The 19,978-nt window shown below is 43.7% G+C and overlaps 1 pseudogene; it reads right to left on the bottom strand.

The window, feature by feature from the left end:
* Positions 1 to 8,469: 8,469 nt before the first annotated feature.
* Positions 8,470 to 10,231, bottom strand: LOC123141164 (uncharacterized; annotated as a pseudogene).
* Positions 10,232 to 19,978: the final 9,747 nt, after the last annotated feature.

Here is a 19,978-nt window from a genome sequence, read left to right on the forward strand (position 1 = left end):
ATCCTGGGGGCAGGTTATCCTTTTAGGAAAAAAAATGGTCAGTATTTGACTGTTTATCAATCATATTTGTTCAGCAAGTGCAATTCGCAAATTTGCGGGAAAAGATCGAACGATACCTTACAAGTCCTTCAGAAGCCATTCAGATGTCCATCTACCCAACTCTAGTTGTGATCTTGAATCAAATCCAGAATAAAAATAAAAATATTGATGCCTCATGCCACATTTGTTGTTTAGTTTTGCTGCTGCTCTACATGTGCCTTCCCTGAAACTTCCTTATCAACGTATGTTCAGAGTCATGAAAGCAAAAGAGATGGTAAGTTTCTCCATCTTCAACATATAACGAACATAGATGTGCAGTTGTCACCCGCAAAAAAAAAAACGAACATAGATGTGCAATAGATAATGACCTAGATCACAGGTAGGAGGAATCAAGCCATCAGGGTGGGCGGGCGTGGGGAACTAGAAAAGAAGGAGGCGTTGCTGCATACTAATTGGTCGGCGCGGAAGAGCTGCATCGCCGACGAACTTGTTCCATGGATCGAAGTGCAGCATCGATGCGGCGGCGCAGGCCAGAAGCTATTCAGAGCGATATGGTGTGGTTAATCCCACGGTTTGCGGGAGGAATCCAGTACGCTCGCTGCAACCGGGCGATATCAGTGTCGCGTACGCCTCGCCTCTTTTTTAGCAGTGCGTACGCCTCGCCTGCGCTGATGCTACTACGACCACGCTTCGGCCTTTGGATGATTGGACCAAGCAGCACTGGCCCAGGTGCGTCCCCCCTCGATTTCAGGGGCCCGGGCCCCCAGAGGGCGGGCCTGATCATGCACAATATGATCATAGAAGACGAGCGAGGTCAACCAAAGGACTTTCGGTACTTGTAGGAGCTACATGACCTTGTGAAGGACTTGGGAGGATCCTTATTATTGTGACCATGTGAAATTGAATAAAGTTTAATATTTTGATATTATGTTGTATTGTAATTCTCTAGTTCTGTTGTGCGCGCATGGACTGCATATCAATTCATCTTTATGGGCCTATAGGAGAGTCTTATGTGATAAATTTGCTTGGGATGAATGGCCGGAGTGACAGATATTACTGTGTCCTGAGTTTGTAAAGTTATTGCATAAGGAGTAAGCAGGGACCCCAAAGTTTAATGCTATTATCTTAATTATTCTCTTATAATTGTGGATACGGTAAGTATGTTTTTTTGTTCAAGTGAGAACAATACATAAGTTTAGGCTCCACCACACTTATCAAAGCAATGAAAGTTAATATCAATGAAACTAGATGAAATTCTCAGAGAAGTATCCAAAGTAATATCTTCGCCTTATCCTTAGCACAATTAAGGGTTGTGTCACTTGCTGCACCATTACACTTTTTATTGTAATTTTACATTCTTACAATTATTCTCGTGAGCAAACAAATATGCAAACAGTCTTTGCAGTTTTTACTATGGTCCTTGATATTTTCCACAAACAAATTTGTTCTGCTCCTCATTAGGTTCAACACTTTACTTTTCAAAAGGATTTACGATTGATCCCCTACACTTATCACTGTTGCTCGGTTACCGTGCCCACTTCATAGTGTTAATTGTTGGTTAGTACTTTCTCTGTTGTGTTTTATTAGTGAAAGATATATACCATAAGATTTTCATACATGTTCATTTCTCACAGATCATGTTCATTATGATGTCTTGTGAGTAGTTCCATCATGTTCTTGAGGACTTGGTAGAAAACCCATTGTTAAGAATAATATGATTTGCAACAAAGATTGATGTCTGATTATATTAATTTACAATAAAAATTTATGTTTGATCATATAATTTCTACATATTTACAGAAAGGAACGGGTGTTTAAAAGGAGACTCGTGAAAATGTTAAAATAGAGAATCTGCTAGAGTGCCCAAAATCTATATTTTTAGATTTTGAAAAATGGGTGGGTTTTATCGAATAGATTTGCTATATCTCATTTAGATGAGAAATAACAAAGTCTTATCTAACTTCTACATATCATTTGAGTGATCAAACATATTATTATTATTATTATTATTATTATTATTATTATTATTAAACCTGCATTAATCTTGACGAAATCAAGTTATGTAGGAGTTAGATGTGACTTGGTTAAGTCTCATCTAGATGAGCGCTAGACACACCCAGGGTCTGTCTAGGGCACATCTAGATGTGCCCTAGTTATTCTACATATAAATGTCAATCATACATATAAAGAAAACAGTTTTGCTAGATGTACCATTAAGTATTGCACATCTAAATCTTATGTCATTGATCTTACGCGGAGATTCATGTGAGCATTTTTTTCTCTTCTTCTTTTTATGTTTGAATGAGTCACTTAGATGTGCAATAATTAGGGTGCATCTAGATGTGCCCTAAACACACCCAAAAGAAAAAGAAAAAAAAGAAAGAAAATAACCGCACGAATCTTTGTGCAAAATCAATGACACAAGACTTAGATGTGTAGTATTTAGAGCATATCTAGATGTGTTTTAGTAAAAGTGATACATTAAATAGAACACGACCACATAACCAAGGAAAAAGGTAAACACACAACATGGCATGATTTGGCATGGTGGGTAAAACATAAACTAGTTGGATCCATCTGTTTGATTTGCCCGTAGTTTCAAAAAATGAGATACTCGCTCTTTTCCGGTTTATATGGCTTAAATTTGAAATCTTATCAACCAAGGTAGATGATGAGTGGAGAAATGTATCTCGTAGTTTACAAAATTACTCAAACTTTAATCTGCATTAATTACAATATATGCATGGATGACCACTAAGACTAGGCACAGTGATGAGTAACTTAGATTAGTAACATGCATATGTTACTAGTCTATGTTACTACCTTTATAGTGGGGAGTAACATCTGTGCGGTGTCATGCAACACTTCATTTATTAGATTGTAGACTCATCTTGTATTGGTATGTGTGATGTTGCTCATAATATGAGTAACTAGCTATGTTACCACATGGCTCTCTTTCTTTATTAATTACTTGCCACATCATCTATTTTGCCTAGATATGTGTGCTGTTACCATCTATGTTACTCCCACTATGGGTAGTCTAAATGAGTAGGAATGGTTACATGCATTAGTTGGTTTCTTTTAATCCTTACATGCATCAATTTAATGCACCTTGGAATGTGAACATGTGGTGGAAAGAAATGAAAATAAGACTTATAATATGGTAAAACCAAGAAAATAAGATGAGCCCAATAAACCGGAAAGGAGGGAGTATGTATCTGGCACGCCGGATCTTTTGTGTAGAAGTACCGAACGCCTCGTCCCATGTTCGATTACCTAGCGCGATCCTCCTTCCCTGTTGATCTCTCTAAGGGCATCTTCAACGACGACCCGCAAAAACCTACCGCATCCATCCGCAGACGTGGGCTGGGGGGGAGGGGGGCAGTACGTCGACACGGATGCGGGTCGACATCCAAGCATACATCCGACCTTCCGGATTTTCCCCAGTCCACACGATCAAGTAGCTGCATGCAAAGGGCACAGAAGTTCAAATAGCCGCATGCAACACTAGTTTATATTTTAAAAAGTTCAATTATTTACATCCCAACATTGTTGTCCCCTTTCACGGTCCACTGATGCTCAATCAGATCTTCCTTGAGCTGCTCGTGAGTTGGTCGATGTCGAATTTGTTGATGCATTTGAATAAACTCCTCAAATGCGGCCGGATTCTGGTCCAGAAGTTGGATAGGATCACCCATGTTCTCAAATTCCAGAGCTGCGGCAACATACGATCATGTTGTGGCATGATCACACAACATGCCATCACCTCCCACAAGGTCTCCAGATCCCATTGTTTTGCAGGTCCACGAAGAACTGCAAAACGGGCCTGAAGAACTCCAAATGCCCTCTCGACATCATTTCTAGCCGCTTCTTGTCTTTGAGCAAAGTGAGCCTTTTTCTAGCCAATTGGGTTTGAGACGGTGCTGATAAAGGTAGCCCATGGAGGACAGATATTGTCAACCAGATAGTAGCCCAAGTTATACTCATGTCCATTGACAGTATAGTGGCAAGGAGGATCTTTTCCTTCAGTCAGACTCACAAACAACGGTGATCGTTGCAGCACATTGATGTCATTGTGAGACTCGGGCATGCCAAAGAAAGCGTGCCAAATTCAAAGATCCTATGATGCAACTGCTTCAAGAATGATGGTGAGCTTCTTAACACGCCCCTGATATTGCCCTTGTAAAGCCTTCATGCAGTCCTTCCAATTCCAATGCATGCAGTCAAGAGATCCAAGCAAACCTGGCCACCCTCTTGCTTCTGAGATTATCAGGAGCCTCTCGGTGTGTGCCATAGTTGATTCTCTCAGGTATTGAGGTCCAAACACCTCGACCACGGCAGTTGCAAACATGACCATGGCATCTCCGTATGTGCTCTCATGCATCCATAGGTACTCGTCCCACGAATCAGCGGTCGTGCCATATACAAGCATCTGGAGTGCAGTCGTGCACTTCTGGTAACCAGAGAAGTCAATCGTTCCCACGACGTCCTTTTTTAGGATGAAGTAGTCATCGTAGGACCGGACGCCATGGTACAAACAATCGAAGACGGTCTTGCGCATCCGAAAACGCCGGCAAAAATAGTCGGCAAATAGTGCATCGGGGGCAAAGTAGTCGGCCATCGGTGTCAAATGTCTGCGCGCCCTGTTGCGGTTGAGCACTCGATGACCCATGATTGAGCCCTTGGAATTGAGAATATGCTCCTTCGCACGCTCCGCGTCTTTAAGGACCGTCTGCATCATCGCCTTCTCATCGGAGTACTCCTCCTCGTCCGACGAGCCATTGAAGGACTCAACATACTGCTCGTATATGTACTCCAAATCGGAATCCATTGCTGCAAACAAGAAGGGACAAGTGTTTTTAGCTCCGGCAATTCATCGAACAGTTGTCGGGCATGGTAGAGGATGGTACCTGGTGAGGCGGTCAGAGGACAGGGGTTGAACGGAGACGGAGGAGAAGCGACGGGGAGCCTTGCTGGATCGCCGGAGGTGGCAGAGACGCGGATTTCCGGCAGGGTGTGGCGTGGTGGCCGGGATGGTGGAGCGGTGGCGGCAAGAGAGAGAAAGAAGGAAGGAGAGAAAATGGAGAGGATGGAGTTGTGGGGGCTGCGAAGGGTTTTGGGTGGGCCTCGGGTGTCAGATTCGTATGTTTCTCGTGTCCGGAATTCCGCAAACCTCCCTCACTTTTATCTCCGTTTTGCATGAGAAATTGCGTTCGGACTGCTTTGTGGACCGATACAAAACCACGTTGGCTGGCTTCCTCGGTCCGGACATGCTGTAATCCCGTTTTCCTTTTTTTTTCTACAGATTGTTTTTTCTCTCATGCTATGGTGGTGTTTGGTTCTCTAGTCCTAGAACTTTTTCTAGTCCCAACTAAAAAGTCCCTAGTCTCTAAAAAGTCCCTCCCTGTTTGTTTCCAGAGACTAAAAAGTTCCTAGTCCCTTCCTAGAGGTTATTAAATGACCATGTTGCCCCTAGTATATAGAAAAATAACAATCAAACAACACCATGGGGTGGCGGGCCAATGGGTGCATGGAGGGGCATTATTGGAAAAGTCCCAAAAAATCCCAAAAAGACTCTCCTTGAGAGTCTTCTTCGTTTAGTCCCAAATGCCTAGTTTAGTCCCTAAAAAGTCCCTCCCGTTTGGTAAAAAAGTCTTTAAGAGAGACTTTTTCTAGTCCCTACACAAAAAAGTCCCTGGAAACAAACACACCTATGTGATCCCGATCGTAGCGGCCGTTTCCTTTTTCTCTCCGTGGTTTGTTTTTCTCTCGTACGTGAGCACTTCTCTAGCGCTCCTCCCCTTCTTTTTTTTCTCTGCAGCTGTTCTTCTCTCCCGTTTCCTCTTATCTTTTCCTACGGTTGTGAGATGTGAGTTCATAGCCAACAAAAAATAGTGTCATGGGAGGGCATTGATCCACAACCTCATGAACAAATTCTCACACTAAAAACCAACTAGGTTAGGTGACTCCTTTTTTTAAACTTGTGGCACACTTTATTCAAATCAAATAATTGTTACATCACTAACAAGTTCAGATAGGATAATCTGCGGAGGATCACCCTCCCAAGAAATTATAGAATTAGAATCATAGGAACTCCTAGCGAGCTTGTGTGCCACCTTGTTTCCTTTCCTTGGACAGTGAGAGTACAAAACTAAACCAATATTTTAAGCTAAACGAAAACACTCATTCAGAGTGGCAGAATAAGGACTCAGGATATCAACTTCCCCCTTGCATGCCTGGATAATCTCAAGACAATCAGATTCGAAGATTACATTTGAGCATCCCCACTGGTCCGCTAGCTCCATGTCATTCTTCAACGCCAAAACTTCCGCTGCAGCGACATCAAGCACACACATAAAGAGAGTTGTTGACCCAGTAAGAGTCTCACCCGAGTGGTTTCGAAGAACTCATCGCGATGCATTTTTCATGTGAAAACGGTTTTTGCAACGGACCGATGGTTTGAGCTACAAAACATTTTGAATTTTCGAAGTAAAGAGAATCGAGGATGACAACTGTTTTGTTGTCAAATAGTGCATACATGTTATTAGAGAAAGGAATGCAAGTGAAATAAGAGTAATTAGGGAAGAAAGGAGTTGGGTGGTAGTTTTTGCTATTTGGCACATGCGTGCCAAATATCGCGGTCCTTAAAAAAACCCACCAATTCTGCCCAAGCATGTTTGCTCCTCTAATGCTTTTTCTCTTTGACTGTTTGACGTCATTTTGAAAAATTCATATTAAATCAAAAAATATAAATAAGATATCAAAAAGTTCTAGAAAACGTCATCTATATGTGCATGTCATTTGCATTCACAACAAAGGTGTTATTTAAGCCACACGAGATTATTAGTATTACTAAAGTTATTACAGATGATGTTTTTTTAGAATATTTTGATATCTTATTTCCATTTTTTGATTAATATGAATTTGTTATGAAGTTTTTAAAATAATGGTTAAATGGTCAAGGGCAAAAGCATAAGAGGAGCAAATACACTCGGGCAAAACTGATTTTTTAAACTAGTGGCAAATCAAACCGGTGGGATACAAGTAGGGGCTTAAAATTAATTATCCAAGCCATCACCGCCGCCATGGTGCCCGCTGGAGAGCCAATCATGCGGACCATGATACGGGGCCGCCCCCACGACATCCATGTCCGAGATACCACCAACTGCCCACATTGCGGTAGGAAAAGTAGAAGGTGTCTCCTTTCACTCCTAACCCGACATCAACCATGGACTGTGGGTCGACGCATCCATGGTAGGAGGCGCCCACACCTGCATCTCCAGCTAGTCTCGGTGGACCTGCGGAGATACAACCCCGTGACTACCGACGGTTGTTGTTGAGCAATCTCACACGACGCCATGCCCATGACCTTCGACGTCGATCTGCCTGACAGAATAGCGGTGACCGAACCACCACCATCGAGCACCGCACCCACGATGAGAGGGACCTCATCGCCCACGGGCACGGCCCGAACCGAGCCCGTCATCGCCTACATGGAGCAGGAGCTCCGAACCGCCATGAGCCCCAATCTGATCTTCCCGAGTATGAGCCCCAGGTCCTAGCCATCTCCCGCACGCAAGTAGCCCGATTTGCCGGCATGGACCCAGGAGAAGGGAGGAGCCAGCACGACCCGCGTCTCGCCATCGAACACCATCCGTCGTCGCCCAAGCTACTGTGACCACATCTCCAACTAGTGCATACACCGCACCACGATCGTACCAGATCATGGCAGGGCGCATGAGATTCCCGCCATGACCCAGCCCTCTGCTTGACGGATTCACACCGAAGGCTGCCAATGGAGGCGCCAAGCACCTCGCCGCCACCCGACCAAGGGAGACCAGAGTCAACCCCCACATCAGATCTGCATTCACGCTGTCGTCCCTGCACCTGTCGGACACCGACGCCATGCCTTTGCCACACACCACGCAACTACCACGGCCTAAAGGTTGTCCCACACCACCGCCCGGCTGAGCGCCTTGCCGTCGCCGCGCCCCCACCACTCCGCCGTGTCTCACGCTTCCGCTGCTCGCCGGGGATCGAGCTTTGCCCGACGGCGCCTTTCAACGACGTGAGGGTACATGATATTTGTTCTCTTTGGCTTGAATGATCTCTTTTCTTTCTAACCACCTCATTAATAAAATTTTAATGGAGTATGATTAACCCATCTTAAATAAACCTACCCTTTTGCGAAAGATGTTTGTAGATGAGAAATAATCTTATCAGCTAGACTAATAGATCTATTATTAATAACTTCTGTAAAGATTTTAAAAAAGGCATTAAGAAAGCAAAGCAACCTAAACATGTGAATTTTATCAGCTCATGTACCCTTAATTAGCAACAAAAGTTAACATACCATGGTTCAACCTAGCAAGATCAAGCCTACTAGTCCATGATATATATAGAACTACAAAAAAATACAAATCCCCATAAACGAATGGCCAAAACCGCAGCTGAAATTCACTAGCAAAACCATGGGGCCAGCAGCCTTGTTATGCTGTAAATTGAAAAATGGCAGTATTACTTCTTAATTCCACGCTGAACATCTTATCTAATAACTCTCAGGTCCTAAGTAAACATGTACATTAGATTCTGCAGGACCAAAATAGATTCTTGTAGAAATCGGTAACAAAAAATAAACATCTCCCTATCACCTGAAATAACCCCTTCCTCTTTGAGATTCCGTAAAATCATGCTAAGAATAGCTAGGATTTTCAGAGATTCAAATAGACCATTATGTTTTGATAATATATTAGATACATAGCTGAAAAGAGAAATATCCAGAATACTGTCAGTACCTGCGATGATCGAATTCCATCAAATTACTGTCAGAAAAACCTTGAGATGGAGATGGAGAGGTTTTAATTGGCTGCTAGTACAATGGCGCCATGCTGGAGTGGTAGCCGAAGACGACGAAGTCGTCGTGCTTCTCCCTGCCGACGAGTTCCGCCACCGTGGCCGTGGCGTCGGTACGCATGTCGTACCGCAACACCTCGCGACGCCACACATTCTCGTTGTCACCACCACCACCCACGCGGCGGCGCTGCCTGTACCCGATCCGCACCGCCAGGCCCAAGACCTCCTCCGCGCCGACGTCCACTCCCGCCGGCACCACCGACCAGAGGAAGCGCGACGCGGGGGGCGCCATGCCAGGGATTTCGTGCCAGCTCCTCCGGTGCACCATCTCCCACCGCGCCGGCGACGAAGCGTTGCCTGAGGAGGGCGACGACGACAGCGCCCACACGGCCAGCAGGGCAGGGCTCGCCGACACCATCGCGATCCGCCCGCGCCACGCCACCAGCTCCCTGCTGCCCTCCATGAACCCACCTCCGTGGATCAGGGAGGACGGCCTCTTCTTCCCGTGCGGCGGCGGCGGCAGCTTGCCCGCCGCGTCGGCGCCGTAGTTGTACCAGAGCACGTCGCCCCGGTTGCAAAGCCAGTACGAGAGCCCGCCCAGGTGTAAAGCCTTGGGCTGCACACCACCGTACGGCGGCATCCGCACGGTCGCCCACGACGCGCGCCATCCGCGCGAGAGCGACGAGAAGGAGAAGATCCAGAACCTCCACAGCTCCATGTTTGCCCGGGCGGGGACGACGAGGTGGTAGCTTCCCTGGTGCGCCGTCGCCGGGTCGTACGCAAGGCACGCCCTGAAGGCGCCCTCGCCGGCGTAGGGGATCTCACGGAACGCGCGCGTCGCAGGGTTGACGACCCAGAAGGCGCTCCCTGTGGTGACCAGAAGAAGGCCGCTCGTGGTGGAGCAGAGCCGGAGGTGCTGCCGGTGCGCGTCGACGACGGGCAAGAAGGAGAGGCCGGCGTCCGGCGGGGCGACGGCGGCGGCTGCGGCTCCGGGGGTGAGGACCTCGAGCCGGCCCTGGTGGAAGCGAGCGAGACGCCGGAGGCCGGCGAGGGGCACTGCGCCTGAACGCGGGCGAAGACGGGGTCGTGGAGGATGAGGCGGCGCCACGCCTTGCAGACGGGGGCCAGGCGGAGGAGCAGCCGGAAGGGGAGGCGGGCGAGGATGCTGTAGTGGATCAGGTCGTCCGGCAGCTGCGCCGGCGGCGCCGACGTGATCTGCCGATCCGGAGAATCCAGCCGCCGCCGTACTGATCTGTCGACATCGGTCTGCATCGAGTATCTTTTCTGTTGGAGGCGGCTTTGCGGGCCGAGACTTGTGTTGCTGTCAGTTTTGGGGACAATTTTGATGGTTGTACGGTTGTGATCGGCGCGGGTCGCTCGGTTCCCTATAAAGTAGCTACTGTCGCGATACGAGTTCAATTTGGTTCGCGGTGCGGCGTCTTGTTTTTTGGCACGGCTAGCCTGATGGCAGAAGCTTGGGGTGGCTTTCAGTTTCATACGGTATCTCTGAAGATTAGTTTCGGTATTAATCATGCAATCTTTTTGTATGGTCTGTCGCAGTTCTTCTTTTTGTTTTTGTGAGAAAATAAGATTTTTGTTTGTTGGAGAAAAGTCAGTCGATTCACGTTGTTTTGAATCCAAGACTAGGTCGATATACATGCTCCATGTTGCATTATACAACATTTCTTATATCCTAATGACATTTCCAGGATCTAATTCAGCTCCGCAGTTTCATCCGATGAAAGAGTAGTTGTGCATGGAATTGTCTTTCAAACTATTTTATTTGTTCTTGTTCATAAAACACATTTTTTCTTGAAAGGGTGTTTATTTGGCTAGCGGATGTCGGTGCTTCCTTGTTGCCTTTCCGTTGTCCTCTGCTTCGGCCGCCCCTTGGCTAGCCGACGCCAATCACGACACGGGCGTCTGGCCGTGGGAGGCATGGCGGCAGATTTATATTAACTGTTGCGCTTTGAGGCGGGGCGGGGGGGGGGGGGGGGGGGGGGGGGGGGGCGGACCCAGAGCACTGTGGGTTGAATATTCTAAGTGAGAGGGGGGTTTTGTGCAAAAACCGAATCGTTTCTCACACACACACTTAAAAAGGGACCGCGTGTTTATTTCTCAGAGGGACTTTTCTATAAAAACGCTGATGACGTACCACCAGAAGCCGTAGACGCTTTATTATTAGAGAAAGAAAAATAAATTTATTTGTCTTATCATGCCTTAGGAAGGAATGCGGATAAAGATCCAGTGGCCTGTATTTTTGCACAATTATCTTTGTGTTATCATGCCTTTGTTAGGCAGGAATGCGGATATATATCAGATAGTTTGTATCCTTGCTTACAACTCGGAGAACATTATTCAGAAAATTACAGGGTCTTCTTTGATGAATTGATTTTGCTCATGCATGACCCATTATACAAAAATTACAGGGTCTTCTTTGATGAATACAGGGAGGACTGCAGCAGCAGGTACTACATTTGAAATGTATACTTTTTTTCACATTTGTAATTCTTGCATCCACCATTAATTGAGAAATCTTTATTAATTACATGATGTAACAACAGGGTTCTTGCTGTGCACGTGTGCATCGGGTTACACTTAATCAAGCTACACTCAAGGTATTACATTACAGACAAGAAAAGGAGTCTCAGAGTACTTTTCGGTGAAGTAAATAAAATTTTGCGGATCTCTTTTGTGCAGTGGGTGACTCATTAAATTTGTTGCTCCACAAATACATTTACAGCATTAAGTATTGCTGCCGCAGCCGTGGAGCCATCGAAGCATTCTTTCTTCTGCACTAGATGACCCGGTTGCGCCAATGGCGCAAGAAGCGAATTAGAAAGAATGTTAGTATTGAGTAAGTAGGAGATGTAACTGGAAATATAATGCAATGTGGATTGTATTACATCATGTATTAACCACAAATCATGAAATCAATACCAGAGAACCAAATAATGTCACCACCTCTATACTAACAACCAACATTTTAGCATAAGGAGTATCACAGGAGTGTTTAATTGCACATCAGGAGTACCACAATTACAACTAAAGAGGCATTGTCCTCACTGCTGTCCCTGAGCCCTTCACAAGGAGAGTTCCAATCCTCGCAACTTCTTCCTCTAGCTCTGCACATGACCCTCAGTTACAAACCTCGTCCCTCAGCTATGATTATTTCAAGATGAAATCAGCATGCTATTTCTCTCACATGGAACATGTTCAGAATTTAGCCAGTCTCACTAATCTTTCATCTACAAAGGCAGAAAGAAAAATGGCATGATCAATAACTAAAAAAACTGGAACAATAATGCTTGTAGCATTAAAAAAACCGAGAAAGTGAATTGAGGACAACAGAACAATTATTTGTAACAACGGCAAGCTTGGCTGATGCAAAATGATCACTCTGAAACTATATCTTTAGAACCAAATTAAAAATGAACAAAATAATCTAATACTCCTTCCGTTCCAAAATAACTGTCTCAATTTTGTACAAAAACATCATGTATCTTTAGGGCCAATTTTTAGACCATGGTACCACATAAATCAAGAATTAGACATATCAGATTGCAACGTATTCATGGTCAGTTACCAATCATGTCACACCAAGGATTTGCACATATAATCTGAAATAACCGCAGCTAGCTTGAAGTCTGAAATCTACCGGGTGACAGACAAAAGCAATACCACCAAACCTTATTTTTATTGGACGAGCACAAGATTTATGAGAAGATAACACACACAAAATCCTATTTGGTTTCTGGATGCATGCACTTTCTGGACTGTGCACATCAAAGCATGGAAGAACATTCCTAGGAGAGCCATTGTAGCACAACGAAGTAAACCAAAAATCAAAGAAGAGAAGTGAGTTTGTATCATGTAATTTAGCAATGTATCAGCCCATATCACCATTTATTTTTCAGAGACCAAAGAAAATGACAGAAGTTTCCCTATTATTTCCCGTACCTTTCTACCAGAATGCTCTCTATTTACGAGAGCCACACAGACTATTTCCACTTGGCGGCAGGTTGGACACAGCAATCCTCGCCGCGAGCTGCAGAAGAACCACACACGCACATACGTCAGGCCAGGAGACACGAACACGGGTGCCGTGAGGGGGGAACGGAACGGACCGGAAGGGGAGAGACAAATCAAAAGAGGGAACGTACGGAGGCATAGTCAGGCTGGGAGGCGGTGAGCGCGGCGGCGGTCTCGACGGCGAGCTCGTCGAGCTGGCTGGTGGTGACGCCCATGTATACCCTGATGCAGACCTTCTACGCAGAGCTTCTGCGCGACGAGCACGGGGTCGCAGTGCTCCTGGCTGAGCCCATAGCTGAGCTTCTTGAGCCGCACCGTGATCTTGTCGAAGTGCACCGTCTCTGTCCGCCCGTCCCGCTTCACGGCGTACATCACCGAAAACTAACAAAAACATACTCATGTGCATCATCCAAACAGCCAATGGTTTTGCCTGTTTGTACATCAAAATCAATAATTGAATTATCAACGGATTGGTATATGCAACATGCTTAAATATCATGCCATGAGAAGAATTAAATGCCACATTTATGAATAGCTGAACATTATGAATGCCATGCTGCATTTTGTAATGGTAATGATCCAAGATAGTTAAATAGATGGTCATTATTAGGAATGCTCCATAGGATCTAAAGACACGTGTGCATGTTTCTTAAGTGTGCTTTCTAAAATTGGATATCTATTTAGCTCTATTAGCTTGACTTGTAGCGATGGGGACACCACAAAGTTGATCCCGTCCTAATAGTCACAGACAACAACCTTGTAGAAGATCATGCCCACCCTTGGTCCTTGGAGGGACGTGTGTTGTAGTGGTAACCACATCAGTGAACTTGAAAGGATATACATGTTCCTACATTACAGAAACGAAACAATAAGCATCTTCACAATAGGACTACATCACTGATACATGCTTTAATCATCAAATCAATCTGTAGTGGCATATGCCTGAAGAAACAAAAAAAATAGTGCAAACAATAGACATGCAACATAGGAAGACTCCCTACAGTAGCCAACCCTCGCAACACCTTAAAAGGAAATAGACCGCAACTTTCAAAGCCAAGTTGCAACTGGATAAGAAGCGAATAAGCATGTCAACAAATCAAACAAGCAACACCAGCCCTACAACCAGGTAGCCTGAGCCTGAAACCAATGCTTACCTCGGGATTTCTGCATAGAACAAAGGATCACAATCCAAGCACCAAAATGGAGGCATGAGCTAACCAATAAAGAAGCACCTCAATTATGCTTCACAGTATGAAGCACCTCACCTAGACCATGGATGACTTTGTATACCTTAAACTGCAGATCATGCAATGCAAAATAATAAGCACTGAAAAGGAAGTAGTCGAAACAACCGAAACATTGTTCTCTCCTGATCTTGGTTGCACCTCGGAGAGATCAGACCATGCAAGTAGGATAAACAATCAATAAGGTCTTGTATGATCAGACTACGGTCTTTTTCGACGCCACACATATGATCCGGTTCATCGCAAAGAGGAATGATTTGGCTTCAGTTTTTAAAAATATATAATAGTTAGTAAATCGAGGCCCTAGCAATCAATAATTTTCTCTAGAAGTCCTTTCATCAGTTCGGGGTAATAACTCTATAGAGTAAAGCACATCAAAGGACACACAGTTAAGATGCAAAAAGCAAATCCAGTTCAGTTCTACTCAAAGACAAAGATGATGATACAGATTCTAAGCTAGCTGGCACATCTACACAAAGAACCAACATGACAAATGCAAGGAAATCGGAGATAAATCTTCGGCTAAGATTGAAGAAACAAAATAGGATGAGCTCACCTTCAATCTGCATGATAGCTCAAAAGAAAGTTAGCAGCGGCTGTGAGGGTTTCTCCCACGGCAGCGGTTGTGATTTATACCCCTGCACATGAAAAGACTAAAATGCCCTCGGCGGGGTGCAGAATTTACAGGCGGTGGCACATCACTGTTCATAGCGATTTAGGGGCCGTTGCGCCCATGGCGCAAAAAGCGATAGCAAACATTGCAAGTGAGAGTTATTTAGAGCCAATTTAACAGAAAATTAGGTACACATAGCATTATATACTTCATTACATTGTAGCATGATAGCTCAAAAGAAAGTTAGCAGAGAGAAGCGCTGGTCTCTAAACCTCTGGCTGAGTCGTGTATCTGCTGCCAACAGAAAAGACTAAGACATGAGGGCGGTGATATTAGGTAGAACCATTGCTTCATGTCCCAGCAATATCGAGCATGATTTTATCATCTAAGAAGCTCTTCATGGTAGGTGTGTTTGGTTTCTATAGACCTCAATCTAGCCGGGCTTTATGAGCCTAATAATATTCCATTATGCAACTGGCGCAGGTACCTGAGACAACCCAGAGTTACCATCAATCCATGAGACCATGATCATTCAGTGCCAAGTGATCCACTATGTTCATTGAATTTTTTGTTTAGGCAATTTCTTTGAGTTTATCAGGATTTAAGACATGCATAGGTGGACATCGCATGTCATAGATGCAAAGCATTAATACGAAATTGACATTGTGCATGATGTGCCAAAAGGAAGTGAGATGATATAGCCAAAATGAACAGATAACAGGAAATATTACTTCACCTGATGGTCATACATAGTAAAACATTTATTGGTACATGTGTGTAACCTACATGACCTCATTATAATGTTAGAAAGCAAATGAAAGTTGGCAGGCTGCTGCATGAACAACTAAATACATGGATTGATGTTATATATTTCTTAGGCAATTCTCCTAGTGTGAAAGCACTGAAATTGTCTTGCACTGCTGAGCTTGGTCATCTTTTTCCTCGGTGACCATCAAGAGATGCAGCTCCATCGTACAGTAAGAAATTATATACTCCTTTAGTCCGAAAAAGCTTGTCCTTCAAATGGATGTATCTAACATCAAGTTATACATCCATTTGAGGGACAAGTTTTTTTCGGACGGGGGAAGTACGTACAAGAGTAAAGATAATAACATATCCAAAGTTATCTCCTTATCTGCATGTTGCTTTCAAACCTAAGACATCTTGTTTATTAAATCCACTACTGCAGAGAGTGTAATCTGTCACTATATCCACATAGAGTATGGTCATGTCACGGTGCTGCACTGAAGAAATAGGAGTTAGGTAGCGATGTGTGTGCGTGCAGTTATCTGGATGCACCAGCCGCCGGGGTGTTGTGTGTGAGTTGGCCTGTGTGCCTGTCTGGTGTCCTAGGTACTTAAATCAGGAGCTATAACTAAACGGAGCATCGTTGATGTGATGAATAGAATTCCCAGTTCCCCTCCTGATCTCTCTCTCCCTCTCTGTTTCTTTTCCTCAAGTTAGCTGCTCAAATCAAGCAAGGCCCTCACGCTGGCAACCATACCGGCCAGGGGGTGGTATAGGCCACCAATTTAAATGTTTCAGAGCAAGGAGCATTATGCGATTTTTTTTGACGGGAAATTATCAATTGAGCCTAAGATATTCACTACTTGTCTGCATTTTTGTGTCAAAATGTTTCCATAATAACAATGTAGATTGGAGAAGCCATATTGACTGAAGTCTACATCACACAATCACACATTCACATTCATTAAACTATTACTTCATGTGTAGAAGTAAACACATTTTTTTGTGGGTAGTAAACACATCACTTCAGGGTGTCAAAATCATTCATACGTTTTCAGTGCAACTTATGCCTTAGCTACAGGTCTTCAAGAGTGTATCATTTGTTTTACTCTGGCAAGTGATGGATGTACAGGTACAAAAAAGGAACATGTATAAACAAAAATTAGGAACACAAGAACGAATACCTAGCAGCAGAGGAAAAGAAAATGTCAAAAGGCAGAGGTCATAGTCCACGCACCGACATCGGAGGGGCCAAAACACAGGTATGAAGGACAGTAGGTACAAAATAAATACTCCTATATAACATTAGCCAGAGAAAAAGGAAAACCCAGGTTTTTCAGATTTTACTCAATCAATGATAGGAATAAGAAGTAACTGATTTTAAAGATAAATTGTGATCCATATATTAAAGAAGATAGGGTCACCAGTGCCCGGGATAATATCTAAAAGTACTTTGATGCTCAGGATGTAGGAGAGAACTCTGGCTCGTAAAAAGGAAACAAAACATTACATGTGATAAATGGATGGCTTTTTAAGATACAGAGACTATTTGATTACATCCAATTTGTCAACTCACTGCATATCACCAGTCCTTGCAATAATAGATTGATATAACTGTGAGAAATTTCAGAACTGCATCTCCTGGGAAGGCCAGCATGCCATGCCCACGGTTAGAACCAAAACCAAATTTGCATTAGTAGAAATAACCATCGACTTGGTTGAGGAAAAAAACTAAATAGCACTCCGTCAAACAACTGCACTGAAATGACCAACATACACCGAAAACAAAGTGGTTTCTGGTGGTCAATAGGCTAATTTGAACAGACTTGGCATTAGCTAAAGTACTTGTGGCTGCTGGGCATGGTAGGGAAAACATATATATTAACACAACCTAGGCTGACCATAGATTTTCTTTTATTCTTTTCTAACCTTATCTGTAACAAAACATGAATAAGCACCAATAAGTGAGCACGTTAAAAACAGTGGGGGACCTTACGCACCGGGCGGATGCTGCCACACAACAATCTCTTGGCTCACTCATGGTCGGATTCAATTAGTTACCACTGAAAATAAGTTTGTCTCTTTCCATTTGAGATATTGTTGTTGAACAAAGATAGAAGGTCAAAATATGTCCTTGGGTGATAGATGTGGAATAACAACAGAGAATGCGTGAGCAAGTGGCGCAAGTAGCCGAAGCAAAACAAGCATTAAAACCATTATACTTAGATGGCATATTTATCCATCCTGATAACATTATGGTTCAGGCATACCAACGCAAGGAGATACTTAGATGGTGTCTTTATACATAACTCGCTCAGGCATATACTACAAGAAATATGTCAACTTGTGACCCTCAATATTGGCCGCTGAAAGGTCATTGTTTTTCATTTGCGACCTTTTTTTTGACCAAAAACAGAAGGTCAAAAGCTAGCGGTCGTAAACTGAAATTAACGACCTTCTGTAAAAGGTCGTTGGTTCTTCGACCAAAATTTTGGTCACTAGCAGCCTCCCGAGACCACGTAGAATCCAGCGTGGCAAGCTGACGTGGATAAGAATCAGCCCGGTCCAGTTCGGTGTTTTACATGGGTCGAGCCCAACAATTCAGTCGGTGCTTTACTTGGGCCAAGCCCAACAATTCAGTCTTCCTATTATTATTTTCCTACGAATTTTGTTCAGCTATATGGGTCAAGCCCAATAATTCAGCATTTTGAATTTTTGGACCGTGGCCTTCCTGGCTCAATAGTTTCAGTTTTTTTCTCATAAGACGGGTCCTAATTGTCAGTTTCTAGTAATGGGTCCCAAGGTCAGTTCATATTTCAATTTGACAGTAAATAAGTAACCAATATTTAAATCAGCACCGACAAAAAACAATGTTTGAAATATAACTAGAATGGCAATCACAGTATTACAACGCGGATACATTTTTTTATAGGTAAACACAGATACATCATACAACAAAAATACAATGGCAGTCACAGTAATACAGATACATGTATTACAAGCTCTACTACTCCTGTCCATGGACCTCCTTTCAATCTGCTTTTGCATGGAGCTTCTTTTGCATAGAGCTCGTATCAGAGGAAATCCACATTGTTAGTACTACTAACAATAAAAACAATTAAGAACAAAATACAGAACAAGTATACAAGCAAGCAGTTGGGTACAGATCACTTTGGAAAGCACAAAATACCATTTGGCTGGACATGAAAATCATAGTACTAACCACATTAACAGTCTTTTATTGCAGGGTCAACAATGAAATAGAAGCATAGCAACAGAACTAAAAAGATGAATGACACCCAATGCGTCATAGCAACACCCTATTATATTGCCTTACCAAAAGTACTAGCAGAAAAAACTCTAATAACCAGGTCTACAACTCAATGCATCATAGCAACAGAACTAAAAAGATGAATGACACCCAAGTAATTTTAGATGGAAACAAGTACAGCTAGCAATCTAACATGTATTGTGGCACCAGCAAAAGAGCAAGACACGAAGGAATTTTAGCTTTAGATTACAAAAAATTATGTGTACAAGGCAATTCAGCATTTAAGTTGAAGGTGTTCGGTAGCAAAACAAAACATGATATATACTAAACAACTTGAACTGGTAATACACAACTAAATTGGCTATTAAGCAAGTTCAGGTTTCTTATCCAAACAAGGATGAGAAATCTGCTCCTAAAATAACAATGCTATGTGCAGGCTTGGAGAATGACATGAAAGGCTATTTACTTCTCCATAAGTACAGAAGTAGTATTTGCATCAGTACAACTACACTAGCACATATTAGCAAACTATAGGCAAGTTTGTGGTTTTCAAAAAAAAGGCTGCAACAGATACATTTTTGGGCAATACAAGTTCACAGGGACCATAACACCTACGCAGCAATGATTTCTTTTCCGATTTTGCTGTTGCGCTTCATCTTTTTCAAATTTTGGGCACCCTGAGGCAAAGAAATAGCTGGTATAAGAATATGCATTAAGAGGCGAAAGATAACTGTACTTTTTTGTGTGAGAAAAGATAACTATAGTTAGCTAGCAAGCATTAAATTTTGCAGAGTCAGAGACAACTAAACTACAGTCAACTACAGTTAGCTAGCAAGCATTAAGGGCTAAGTCAGAGACAGCTAAAACATGACATTCTTTCGCAGAGTACAACACGAACGCATACTGCATACGCACTTCCGCAGAAGCTAGAGACAACCAAAATTTGCACAGGGAGTTGACCTTGAATCTGAACTACTGCAACATGATGCAAAAGAGCGTGCCAAGAATAGGTCATCTTCCTCCCGGTGATCTTGCAGGAGCGCCACCCCATGCAGAGCGGCTGGAACGTCCAAATCCTCCGCCTAGCCATGTGCCCCTGGAACAAGCTGGCGCCACCGGTAGAGCCATTCCCTGATGGCACCCAAAAACATAGTCAGAAATACCAAACTCGAGGGGACT

The sequence above is a fragment of the Triticum aestivum genome, chromosome 6D (assembly GCF_018294505.1).
Source record: "Triticum aestivum cultivar Chinese Spring chromosome 6D, IWGSC CS RefSeq v2.1, whole genome shotgun sequence".
Lineage (NCBI taxonomy): Eukaryota > Viridiplantae > Streptophyta > Magnoliopsida > Poales > Poaceae > Triticum > Triticum aestivum.